This window comes from Lacerta agilis, chromosome 5 (genome assembly GCF_009819535.1).
Source record: "Lacerta agilis isolate rLacAgi1 chromosome 5, rLacAgi1.pri, whole genome shotgun sequence".
NCBI classification, from domain to species: Eukaryota; Metazoa; Chordata; class Lepidosauria; order Squamata; family Lacertidae; genus Lacerta; species Lacerta agilis.
In genome coordinates, this window is record NC_046316.1 from 30,732,915 (window position 1) to 30,745,039 (window position 12,125).

Consider the following 12,125-nt stretch of genomic DNA (forward strand, 5'->3'; position numbering starts at 1 on the left):
GCCATAAATCTCCTTGCTACGGAGAAGAACCACAAGCCAATTGGAAGTTAAATTGTTGGGCAACCCACAATCTAATTTAAGTCTCTAAAACTTTGGCTGCTTTATTTTTACCATTTGGAGAAAACTGTAGTTTCGCATAGGGTATAATCATGTTTATTTAAGTGCAACGTATATCTCTTTGGGGGAGAAACAGACAACTGGCAAACTGCTTTCAGCAGAAACATATGGAAAAGACCTAAGAAGAAAGGATGGCTCAGTGAAGGTAGCTATGAAGTGCTTTTTCAAGGTAATATGTAGAGAAAGATGCTGAGTGGATTCAAAGCAGAGAAACCCAGAAGATAAACTGAACTCTCTGTTGTGCAAGTTTAGGGGCATAACATGCAGGTGTGTGTCTACTATATATTCTGAACAGTGGTTTGATTGTCTGTCTGTCTGTTCTCTATGGCAGAGGTTTCCAACCTTCTTGAGTCCGCAGCTCCCTTGACCAACTGCATTCTTTCTACGGCACCCCTGTGGGGCTCAGGAGCCCAGTTATGTTGCCCCTTGCCTGCAGAGCTGGCAGCCTCTCACCCCTTTTCGAACACTCTCCCTTGAGGAGTGTACCCTCAGCCTCCTCTCCTCTCTTCTCTCCTGAGGAGTCCTCTGGGCAGCCACAGCTGCTGCCCCTGTCTCTGAGCTGCCCATCCTGCCCCAAAGAGAGGTGCCTCCTCACACTGCCCCACCGGGGCCTGGGAAGCACCCCCCCCCAGCCAGCCATAGAAGCACCATTTGCCCAAAGAGCTTGTAGCCAGGGCTGATGCAACAAACAGCTGTGCAAGCCATAGGGAGTCAGAGACACAAGAAGGCATCAGAGGAGGGAGGAGACATTGGTTAGAAACTACTGCTCTATGGGTTTGGCCAAATCCTGAGATATCATCACCAAACTTGGCACAAGGGTTCCTGAATTGTGGGTGGCAATTTTTGTCAATGTTGGACTGCTGGCTGTAATTTGAATCAAGTGGACAGTCCAAAACATGGTATAGGCATGACTTTGCCCATATTTTGGCATAGGTCCAGCCGCCTCACAAAATATCATTGCCAAATGCAGCATGAATGTTTCCAAAATAAGGGTGGTGGTCTTCATGGAAGCTGGGTACTATTTTGATGCAAGATGGTGGACTGAAACACAACTTTGGACCAACTTTACCTGGTTTTTGGTGTGTCGACCCTGAGAACTCACAATTTAAAAATTGTGACCCCTATCAATTTTAAAATCACATTTTTGTGTTTTCTACAAATTCTCAGGCTTTGACCATGTTTTCTGGTTCCTGTCCCTGTTTCTGTTGCTGGCAGGGAGATGTCTTATTTGAAGTATTTGTAGTACAAATTGCCAAGGCTGCCATTATTCCAGATACAGCTTTCTCCTCTGTATAAAAACCATATTCTGGGAAGTGTTTTATTGTAAGAATGTTTTAATAATATAAATGCTGATCCGAATGTAAATAGTTAACTGTAAGAAGAATAAACATATATTTTACATTGACTAGAGCCGAAATATACATGGTCAGTCAGCAGTGGGCCAAGTGACAGCTAAACTGTCAAAGTTGATCCTGTTACTAAGAAGATGGCAGAGTACATGCTGTGTTTTGATTTATATATATATACTGAGCAGTAGCATCCAAATGTGGACAGCTGATGGCTGGTCATTTGGTGGACATTCCATTCAAATCTATTGGTCCGTAATTATAGGCCAATGAAAGTTTTGAATTCCAACAGGAACAAATGGATTGGCTTGATAGTCCTGGCTGAAAAGAATTTAAGGTCAGGTCTGGCACTGTTTGGAGTAAGTCAGTTGGACAGTCTTTGGTGTAGTGTAAACAGCTTCACTCCAGGACTCAAGAACAAACTCTGAAAGCCAAAAATAAAAATAAAATCTGAGAGAGAGAGAGATTGAAGTAGCAGCAGCTGGGGAAGCCCACCTGGAATCTGAAATTACTTGAGGTGAGAGCTAAGAAGGCTTCCAAGATCATAGAGTGATTTGAGCATCAGGCTTTGGAAGAGCTGAGTCCAGAGTAGAGATGGGCAAATCTGTCCATTTTTGTTTCTTTCAGTATTTATAATATTTATAATCTTAAATTCAATTCTGCATCCTTCCACATCAGTTTGCATTTTAAAAATGAAAATCACCAGCAGTTTAGTGTGGATTTCTCCTAATACTGTACGCACATTTTTGTATGCAACTTTTGCCTAATAGGCTTTTTTTTTTTTTTACAAAGCAATGTTAGCAAAAATGTGTTTTTTGTCTGCTGTTTTCACTAATGCATGCATTTTTATGCTTACCCTAGTAGTGTATAAGCACTTTTGAATTAATTCCTTAGCTTACTTGACTGCAGAACTGCGCTGCAAAATTGAGAAAAGTGAGAATTTCAAATGATGTCTATGTTCTGATTCACCTGTTGAATCAAGTTGGTTTGTCTTTGAAGATGCGTGGAATCCAATTTCTCTTCTATCTCTAGGTCATGGTGACTGCAGAGGGAAGCTGTCCTGAGTGAAGACTTCTGATGAGGCCCTTTGTAAAGCTAGAAAGGAACCTAACACTGACCCAGAAGGAACATTTCAGGTAAAATTCTCTTAACAAGCCTGTTAATTAACAGAGGGTGGAGTTAGGAAGGGCATTTGTTTCAAGTTATTGTAAAGGGTAAGGAACTAGAGCAAATATCTAGCTATCTCCATAAAGCAAGAATAATACCATAAATGTTTTATATAACATCTATTTAAACCAACAGTAAACATTACATAATGACATCTTGTATCTAAGTCAAGTTTTATTTTACAGCTCGCCTGCGAGTAAGCATGTTATAGGTTGTAATAGTAATAGCCAGATAATGCCTAGGTTATGCTAGAGCATGATACTGACAAGGTTGCCGGTTTGATCCCCATAATGAACAGGTGCATATTCCTACATTGCAGGTAGTTGGACTAAATTATTCCCAGAGTCCCTTCCAACTCTATGATTCTCTGATAATAAATTGCAATGTTTTCGTTTTACTTCTAAGTGAGAATCTCTGTTTTGTTTTGTGATCGTAGAGAGTTTCCTGTGTTTGTTGTGATCTGAACTAGATTCCCTTGGCAGTCCCTTCCAAGTGCATGATTCCAAGGCTGCATTCAGACATGGGGTTTGTTGCATTAATTTTACTGGTTAAAATGCTAGCACTTACTGTATGTCCTGGTTTCTAACATTCCTTTTGCACTGCAATCCCTGTTACATTAATAGAGATGGGGTTCAGATCTGTGTTGGGTCAGGGAGGGACAATATGTTTACTGAGGTGTTAAGCAAAGGAATCTTTGTACAGTGCTGTGCAAACGAGAAGCAAAAGTAGGGGTATTAATAGATTTGGCATGATTTGTAGCGGTGCAGATAGTGCATGCTATGGCGCAAAGAGAGTTTTATTTTTTTTAAGTAATAGAATAGGTTAAAAATAAAACACTACATCAAAATTATAATAAATGTCTTCTTGCAGCATGGTCCTTGTGGGATAGCAATATAGCAAAGCGGCTTTCTGAGTTGTCCAAGCAGGGCATCCTTTCTCCATGATAGGCAACACAGCATCCTTAGTTAAATAGTACTTTCTGCTCTGTACATATCATCAGGTTATCTTTCATCTCCAGACACAACAAACTCTTTGACTCATCATTCTCACACACACATAACCTGTCAGACCTGAAATTTCATTTCCTCTTGAATCCCTCTACATTTCTACAGCCTCAGGTCTCATCCTCTCATAAAAGAAAACTAAATTAGGTTTACAGAAATCATGCCCTCCATGTAGCTAATGCACTCTGTCTCTTAGAAACCAGACAGCTGCTGTCTCCAGCAGTAATACTTTAGTTCCATTCATTACTTGTCAGCCAACCTGCTCCTTGCTTCACCGTTTCTCCAGCTTGCCCTTCAAGACAAATATCCAATAGGTGTTTATAAATACATCTGCAATAGTGAGCAAATGCAGAAGGCTTAGAAAACTACTGTGCCATGGGCAGTGGGTAACTATGTTAACTTTTACAGAATCCTGAGAACCTTAGCTTGCATTTTTAGACAAAGTAAGTTTGTAGTCCTTACCATACCTTAGTACCTCAGGAAGCAATATTCTGGTATAATTCCATATGCTCATGCTCCCACTCCCAAACATTCACAAAGGAAGATATTAACTGTTCATATTAAGTACCTGTAAATGTATATGGTTTTCAAACAGTTTTCATTGTCAACTTTTTCCCACAGAGCAACAAATCCTGTAACTAGTAACACTGGCTGCCATTGACTTAAGTAGTATTATGTGTTTGTGGGTGCTAGAGACCCTGAATTCCTGGGTTTAGTAGGTGTTAGAATTTAATCAAGGCTTCTGAACCCCTAGATCCTGCAAGGGTTAAAGTATCAAGCCAGTCTCCTGATGAGGTAATCGCCTGAAAAATGAGCCATTAAGATAGCTATGGAGAGGAGCTCTAGGCCAGAGGTTAGTAGGTGGGACCCTTCCTCCAGCTGTAAGATAGTTAGTGAGAAAACAAAGGCAGAGTTTGAAGTAAAGCTGGCTGGATGTGACCTAGGGGGGGGAAAGGTTGCAGGCTGTTAAAGTCAGCAAGGTGGAGAGAGAGTCAGTATACAATGGATTGTGTCTTTTCGAATCCTAAACTGTGACTGTGGAAGAAACAAGACCCTAAGCTGTATACCTGTTGCACCGGCAATGAAATGATGTGACGACAGGATGGTATCAACGGGAAGGCAACCCCGAGCCACACCCAAGGGCTCCCTTTTATTAGCAATCTCACACACTGGTTAATGATTAGTTCCACAGGAACAAATTCAGGGACCAAATATGGAAACAAAAAACCCAATGGTGATACATCCATACCATATAAGGAAATGTTCCTACACAGGGTACTCCGGTAACACCCCAAAACTTACCCACATGACATCTCCATTGCGTATGTGCTCATCCTCCACGCCTCTCTCTCATGCACCCCTCCCATGCTCATCTTGTGACTTTCCAGTACTTTTCCACCACTCCTTTGTTCTACTGTCCTGCTGACCTGTATCTCCCGTCCTGACGTTCCAGGGTCAGCGTGGTTTGCCAGCGCTGTATTTCTAACCTTGGCAGAATAGACGTGGTTTGCCAGCGCCAATCCGACCATAATCCCTACATATACCGTATATGTTTAGGTCAACCACATATAATAAAGACACCACAGTCTCCGCTGTGCCTCATTCCCAAAAGGCAACATGGGTAAACACACCTTAAACCCCTGGAATCTCATACTGCTTAGAAATTGGGGTGGAAATTGTGCAACAGTAGTATTTAAACACCTGAAGGTAGGACAGTAGCCAATATTTGTTTAGAATAGAATGTGGTTTTCACAGTTACTTTTTCTCTGCCTCTTTGTCTGTTGACAATATGAAAATAAATTGAGAATTGGCTATTTTCACCAGGGGAAGCCTAAAAACAGTATGTAATATGGGCTGCAACTCAAGACATTTATATTCTCAGATGTTTCCAAAAGCAGGCTTTTAATTTAGAAAGGACAATGGGGCAGGTACTACATAAGAGACACAGTGCGTGTGGATAACAGTAAACTATCATATTAAATGCTCTGGTCCATGGGGTCACGAAGAGTCGGACACAACTAAACGACTAAACAACAACAATCATATTAAATATTAAATTATTAAAGGATGTAGACAAAAAAAATACTTTTTCCAAAATGTTTTAATTTTTAAAAGTCAACTTTTATGTTACATTCTAGAATCTAGATAAATAGACATGATCCAGCCAAACTTAAGCATTTTTGTTTCCCATATATTCAAATCAGAACTAGTTGTAGCATACATGCATCTCTACCTTTCAAAGCAAGGGCACTTACACACCCTCCAACATTACTCCGATGAAAATAGGGACATCCTATTCCATTACGGTACTTTTATTTTATTTTATTTATACTCCGTCCACCAGGCCCCAGCCACTCTCTCTTGAGCCAAGGAGATAAGTAATTATATAACCTTTAGAAGACTCCTGTATAGGGAAGTTTTTTTTAAAATGTTTAATATTTTATTACTTTTTTATATGTGTTGGAAGCTGCCTAGGGTGGCTGGGATAACCCAGTCAGATGGGTGATGTAATAAATAATAAAATTATTATTGTTGTTATTATTATGGAATAGGACTTCCCTATTTTCATCGGAGAAATGTTGGAGTGTATGTAGATGCATAAGTACAGGTCCATTGAATCTAGGGTTGCCATATTCCAAGAGGTGAAAATCTGGACACAAAAAGTTTGCTTTATATTCTAAAAATCCCCCCATATGAGCATTCAGGCCCCACAATACAGGACAGGTGCAGTATTTTCCGGACGTATGGCAACCCTAATTGAATCCATGTACAGAATCGTTTACAATAAAACAGTTCCAGTTGCTTCACCACCTAAGCAGCATAATATGAAACAAAACATATATTGCGGACCAGCTTTTATGTAACATAGTTTAACGTTACAGCAGTGAGCCTGATCGAGCCTATAGGGCATGAGTGCTTCCTCCTTCCATCCAGTGAGACTGCTGGGAGCAGATTAGAAGCGTCAACTTGCTGCTTTAAACAAGCTGCAGATTATCATTACATCTGAAGTCAGAACTGCAAATAAGTTATAAACTAAGGTGTATTGAAACAGCCCAAATCAAGAACCACAATTTCACTTTTCTGTTTCTATAACCCTGTGCATGATTTCGACCATATTGCAATCCCCGTATTAGGTGTATTAGGTGTGCTCAAGAACTCAACTCAAGAACAAGCGGTGCAAGATTTCCCACTTTTTCCCAGGAAACTCACCAGCTGCAACAACCTTCCCTCACCACACCTCACTCTGTGCAGAATCCACCTTCCAAATGACTCCAGATTGGAGTGAGCAATTTAGGCTGCTAATGCACAACAGTTTATTGCAGATGAAGAGTGGGTAATTTTTTTCCTGCATAGGAAAATCTGTTGCATTTTTTTTTTGCTCCTAAAAAGTATTCCAGCTGGTTTCATTGCAAAAAACAACGACCCCAAAGTTCATTGTAGATTGATTATGCCTTACTACACAGTGTGTCCCTTTGAAAACAGATTAAAACTTTCCTGACAATGGAGGGTGTGTATCCACACCTGCCCAGTGACCTGGTGGGTGGGTGTATACCAAGATCACAGTCACCACTTCCTTTTTCATTCACCCAGGAGATGTGCAAGGAAGAAAAGGTGTAGAAAGGTTTGCAGATGTGTATTAAGTAACCACACCCACCCTCATGGGCAGCAGAATCAATCTAGGTTGTTGAGGTCAAGGCATGACTTAACTCCAGATTAAAAAGTACATTTTCTACGATAAATGGGTTAGTGCACAGAGGTGTAGAGAAAGCAGAGTGATGTGATCCCCCATGTGACTTCATTGTTTCCAGAATGGCATTCACTTGGGTGGTTTGTTTGTTTTTCTTTTGGAAATACAAGGCAATAAGTGGGTTCTCCTCCTGTTTTCTGTTGCGTTCATGGAGCAACACAGGCAGTGCATATGTTCCTTAACCTACTTCCCTACCCTCAATACTGTTTCCAAAACCTTTAATTATTGGCAAAGAGAGAGAGAGAGAGAACAGAATCAAGCACATATAGATAAAACAAAATTAAAGCATTTTTTTAAATTGCCCACGGATGTAATCTCTTTGTTGAAGAAAATTTAATAAACAACTTCATCTCCCAATCTCTCTCTCTCTCTCTCTCTCTCCCCCCCCCCCATAGTAGTTTTTTATTAGAACTGAAATAATTGGATATTTGGCCACCTGTATGCATTTCCCAACCTCAAATGGGATCAAGATTCAGTTACCCAGCCCTGTAGCCAAATTAGAAGAACAGGAGAGAACAGCTTAAGCAGGTGGCGTACCTTGTTCTTTTCTTTTGTTTAATCATTAAAACTTCTCTACCAGAAAGCAAATCACCTGCTCCCCCCCCCCCACCGCTTTTCAGTAAGTGGTTTTTTTATTTAAAAAAAATCTGTACATATCACTTACTTAGTGGGATCAAACAAGGAAGCTTGAAAAAGGTTTAACCTGATTCTCTGTACCCTTCTGCGGCCAAAATGGAATTAAAACTACACATGCTTGGCAAGTGAATTGTCAGGAGGGTGGTATTTGTTTTAAAAGGGAAATTGTGTGTCCTGAATTGAACATTGTGGGCATATCTAATGTAATGAATGTTGCAGTCTCGTTCATTCATTTATTCGCAGGGTTATTTATATACCACATTTGGGGGCAATACCTCAACCGAGGTAGTTAACAATGTTATAAAAATAAAAGTACAAGCAATCGAAAATAATCAAAACTGACAAAGGGGGTTATTGTTTGAAAAGGCCGTTCACATTTAGTTTAGAATAAAGCCCACTGAGTAGAATAGCCATGGCTTATGAACAAACATACATGTGACTGGGCTGCATACTTGCAAGACGTTCCCCATTATTAATTTAGGACTCCAATAAAGTGGTGCATTTAGGAAAATGTTAGACTCTGACCTTCATGATCTTGGAATCAGGTCTCTTTAGATCAGGGCTGGGGAACCTCACCTTCCAGGTGTTGTTGAACTTCCATCAGCCCCAGGCAGCATGTTGATGGGAGTCCAAGTCCAGCCTAATATGGAGGTCCACAGATTCGCCAACCTGTTCTAGATGGTAATGATGCGTATCACTTCCCTTATTTCAAAATATGATAAGCCTCCCCACTGCCTTTGGGGACCCTCCAGCACATTCTGCTAAATGGAGCGTTGAATGTCTTTCCCGATAGTCCTGCTGGGATTGCTGCATGGCACTACCGGTAGTTGCTGGGTTCCTTTGCTGAATTACAAGGCCTATTGAACTATGAGACTATGAATAAGTCTGTAACAGTGCACCACAGCCAAGCAGCAGACAAGAGCTTCATAGTGTGCCTTAACTTGGAAATATCAGGTCTGCCTATGACATTACTCTCTCTCTCTCTCTTGAATATCCATCGTGTGAACAGCACCATGAAACATGAAGGCATGCATGCTACATCACAAATTTAGGCTGGTCCTACTGAAGGAATTAAGATCAAACAAAAATATTGTGTTCAACTGTGGCTTGTAGTTGTAAGCCTTGTAGCTGCAACAACCTTTTAAAATAACCAAGAATGCTGCAAGGCCTGAATTGTATTAGAAATCCATGATTATAGGGAGAGGAGACTTGGAGTCCAACCCCTTACCTGATTCAGAAAATCCAGAGCTAGAGCATCTGCAACAGAAAGCTGTCCATCCTCTGCTTCAAGACCTCCAGAGAGGGGTAGAAGGGACAGCCCAGCACCTTTGTAGATACAGTAATTAATTCCATTGTTGGGCAGCTCTCACCATGGCAATGTTTCCCCTAATGTTCAGCTGAAATCTACACTCCTGTAACTTGAGCCCATTAAATATAGTCCTGTCCGCTGGGGCAGCAGAGATCTCCTCTGTGACAGTCCTTCATGTATTTGAAGAGCACTCCCATTGTGTCTCCCCTTAGTCTTCTTCTCAGGCTTAACATGCTGGTAGTGCCTGCAAACTACTGTATGAGTTAGCAAAGGAGTTTGCAAACCAGCAAACATATTGAGAGTTATGCAAACCTTAGGCATAAGATTGTACAACGTTTTGTGCCAGTACACCTTTTGCAAGGCAGGGTCAAAACAAAATAAAAAATAAAATAAAAAATCCTTCCAGTAGCACCTTAGAGACCAACTAAACTTGTTCTTGGTATGAGCTTTCATGTGCATGCACACTTCTTCAGATAGGGTTCTTCTTCAGGCAGGGTGTAAGAGTTTTTTACAGTGCCTTATACTAGTAGGCGAGGGACGCGGGTGGCGCTGTGGGTTAAACCACAGAGCCTAGGGCTTGCTGATCAGAAGGTCGGCGGTTTGAATCCCCGTGATGGGGTGAGCTCCAGTTGCTCAGTCCCAGCTCCTGCCCACCTAGCAGTTCGAAAGCACGTCAAAAGTGCAAGTAGATAAATAGGTACCGCTCTGGGGGGAAGGTAAACGGCGTTTCCGTGCACTGCTCTGGTTCGCCAGAAGCGGCTTAGTCATGCTGGCCATATGACCCGGAAGCTGTACGCCGGCTTCCTCGGCCAGTAACGCGAGATGAGCGCTGCAACTCCAGAGTCGGACACGACTGGACCTAATGGTCAGGGGTCCCTTTGCCTTTACCTTTACACTAGTAGGCATCTTGAGGTACTGTGCAATAGACTCAACAATCTGGCGCTAAGAGAAGTATACTTCTAGATTTCAGTTTTTTTTCTCACACAACAAATGTATGCTAAGTTGGAAAAAGCCTTGTAGAGTAAGAGCCTTGCACTGGTCAAAGGTTCCCCTGAATCCTGTGAGTTTAAATGCATTGCCTGAATCATAATGTGGCCATTTGTTGTCTCATCCCTATGCACGTTTATTGAAAAGTAAGTTCCACGTGTTCAGTCTCAGATAAATATACAAAGAATTGCAGACAAAATTTTTGACCTTGTGTGATCAGGCACCTGGTTCCAGTTTACAACCAAACAAAACACTTAATAGTCACAATGTGATTTATAAATTAATATCACATTTGAATCAATATATTATTTCAACCAAGCTCCATTACAGAGGAAACTCGTTGATTTATATCCATTCTAGTCCTCAGAAGTCCTATTATGTTCAACTAAGCTTACTCTCAGGTAAGCATGCACAGGATTGCAGGCCCCATGTGCTTGATGACTAACAGGGAAAGTTTCAGAAGGCAATTGCATGGCGTAGCAGAAAGCAACCAACCATTTGTTCCAGGGGAAATTCTTTGTGAAGTTAAAGTAAGTGACCTCAGATTAGGTGCTTCTTTGACCTCGGGGAAATGATATTTTGCAACTAATTGTATTTGTTATTTAAGAAGCAGAAAACACTTTTGAGATCCTCTCCTTAATGGGACTGTGTAAATACAAAGAGCTATTATTATGGGTTACTTTGATGTTCTGTCTTCATATTATCAAAGCACTCTTTTGAGAACAACTATAAGAAAATAAACGTTAAAAAGGCACCGCACCCACAGAAAAACCCTCTAGAACAGGCATAGGCAACCTTCGGCTCTCCAGATGTTTTGGCCTACAACTCCCATGATCCCTAGCTAACAGGACCAGTGGTCAGGGATGATGGGAATTGTAGTCCGAAACATCTGGAGAGCCGAATGTTGCCTATGCCTGCTCTAGAACATTGCAGGTAAACTATCTTTAAAGTAGGGGAAGATTCATATTAGGTGTTACATGATGATCAGAAAGTAAGCACACACCCAGAATTCAAGGCACCCCAGACTTTTTTGAAATGGTACACACAATTGAATGTCCATCAAAGAAGTCCTTAGAAGGGGTGGGAGAACCCCTTCAAGGCAGTTATTTCCTGAATGTCTGTTCAAGCTGCTTCTAATTGATGGTGTGACTGCAGTTGGAATACTGTTTATGCTCTGACCATCTAATCTGAAAAAGGACACTTTAAGCAGGGATAGATAATCTGGAGAATATGTATTCACTCAGTGACAGAAGAACCACTATGTTGTGGCCATCCATGGGGGATGAAATTCCAGTGGGGGAGCCACAACAGAGGAGGCCGTACCCCATGTCACTACACAGCAAGCTGCACCTGCTGGTGGGACACTGGGAAAGGGCCCCCCTGTTGATCTCAGGGCCCAGGTAAGCTGAAATGAGGGTGGGGAGGCACTACTGTGCCAAATATCTAGGCCCCAAGTTACTTAGTGCTTTGTGTGTTAACACTGACTCCTTAAATTGGGTCCAGTAATGTATAGGCAGGCATTGCAGATCCTGCAGAACAGATGTTGCATGACATTATATAGAAGTCCCAGCCAAAACACTGCATTCTTCAGTAGCCCTTTGCAAAACATATCACAGTAGTTGAGACATGAGATCAGTAAAACATACGAAGCTGTAGCCAGGCTATCACAGGAAGAAGCAATGCATGCAAACAAGCCAGAGCTGTAAATAGGCACTCCTTGCTACGGAGTTCGGTTGTGCTCAAGTAACAAAGCTGATCTAAACAGCACCTTCAGTACCTGTTCATTCAGGGGGAGTGCAGCTCTCAGTAGA

General features: G+C 41.5%; 1 long non-coding RNA gene across 1 annotated transcript in view; it reads left to right on the plus strand.

Moving 5' to 3' along the window:
• Window positions 1-1,903: 1,903 nt before the first annotated feature.
• LOC117046781 overlaps window positions 1,904-12,125 on the plus strand; it is a 45,443-nt gene continuing 35,221 nt past the window's right edge. The window contains exons 1-2 of the long non-coding RNA XR_004426624.1: window positions 1,904-1,980; window positions 2,496-2,599. This is a non-coding gene — a long non-coding RNA (uncharacterized LOC117046781). The remainder of the gene's footprint in view (window positions 1,981-2,495; window positions 2,600-12,125) is intronic.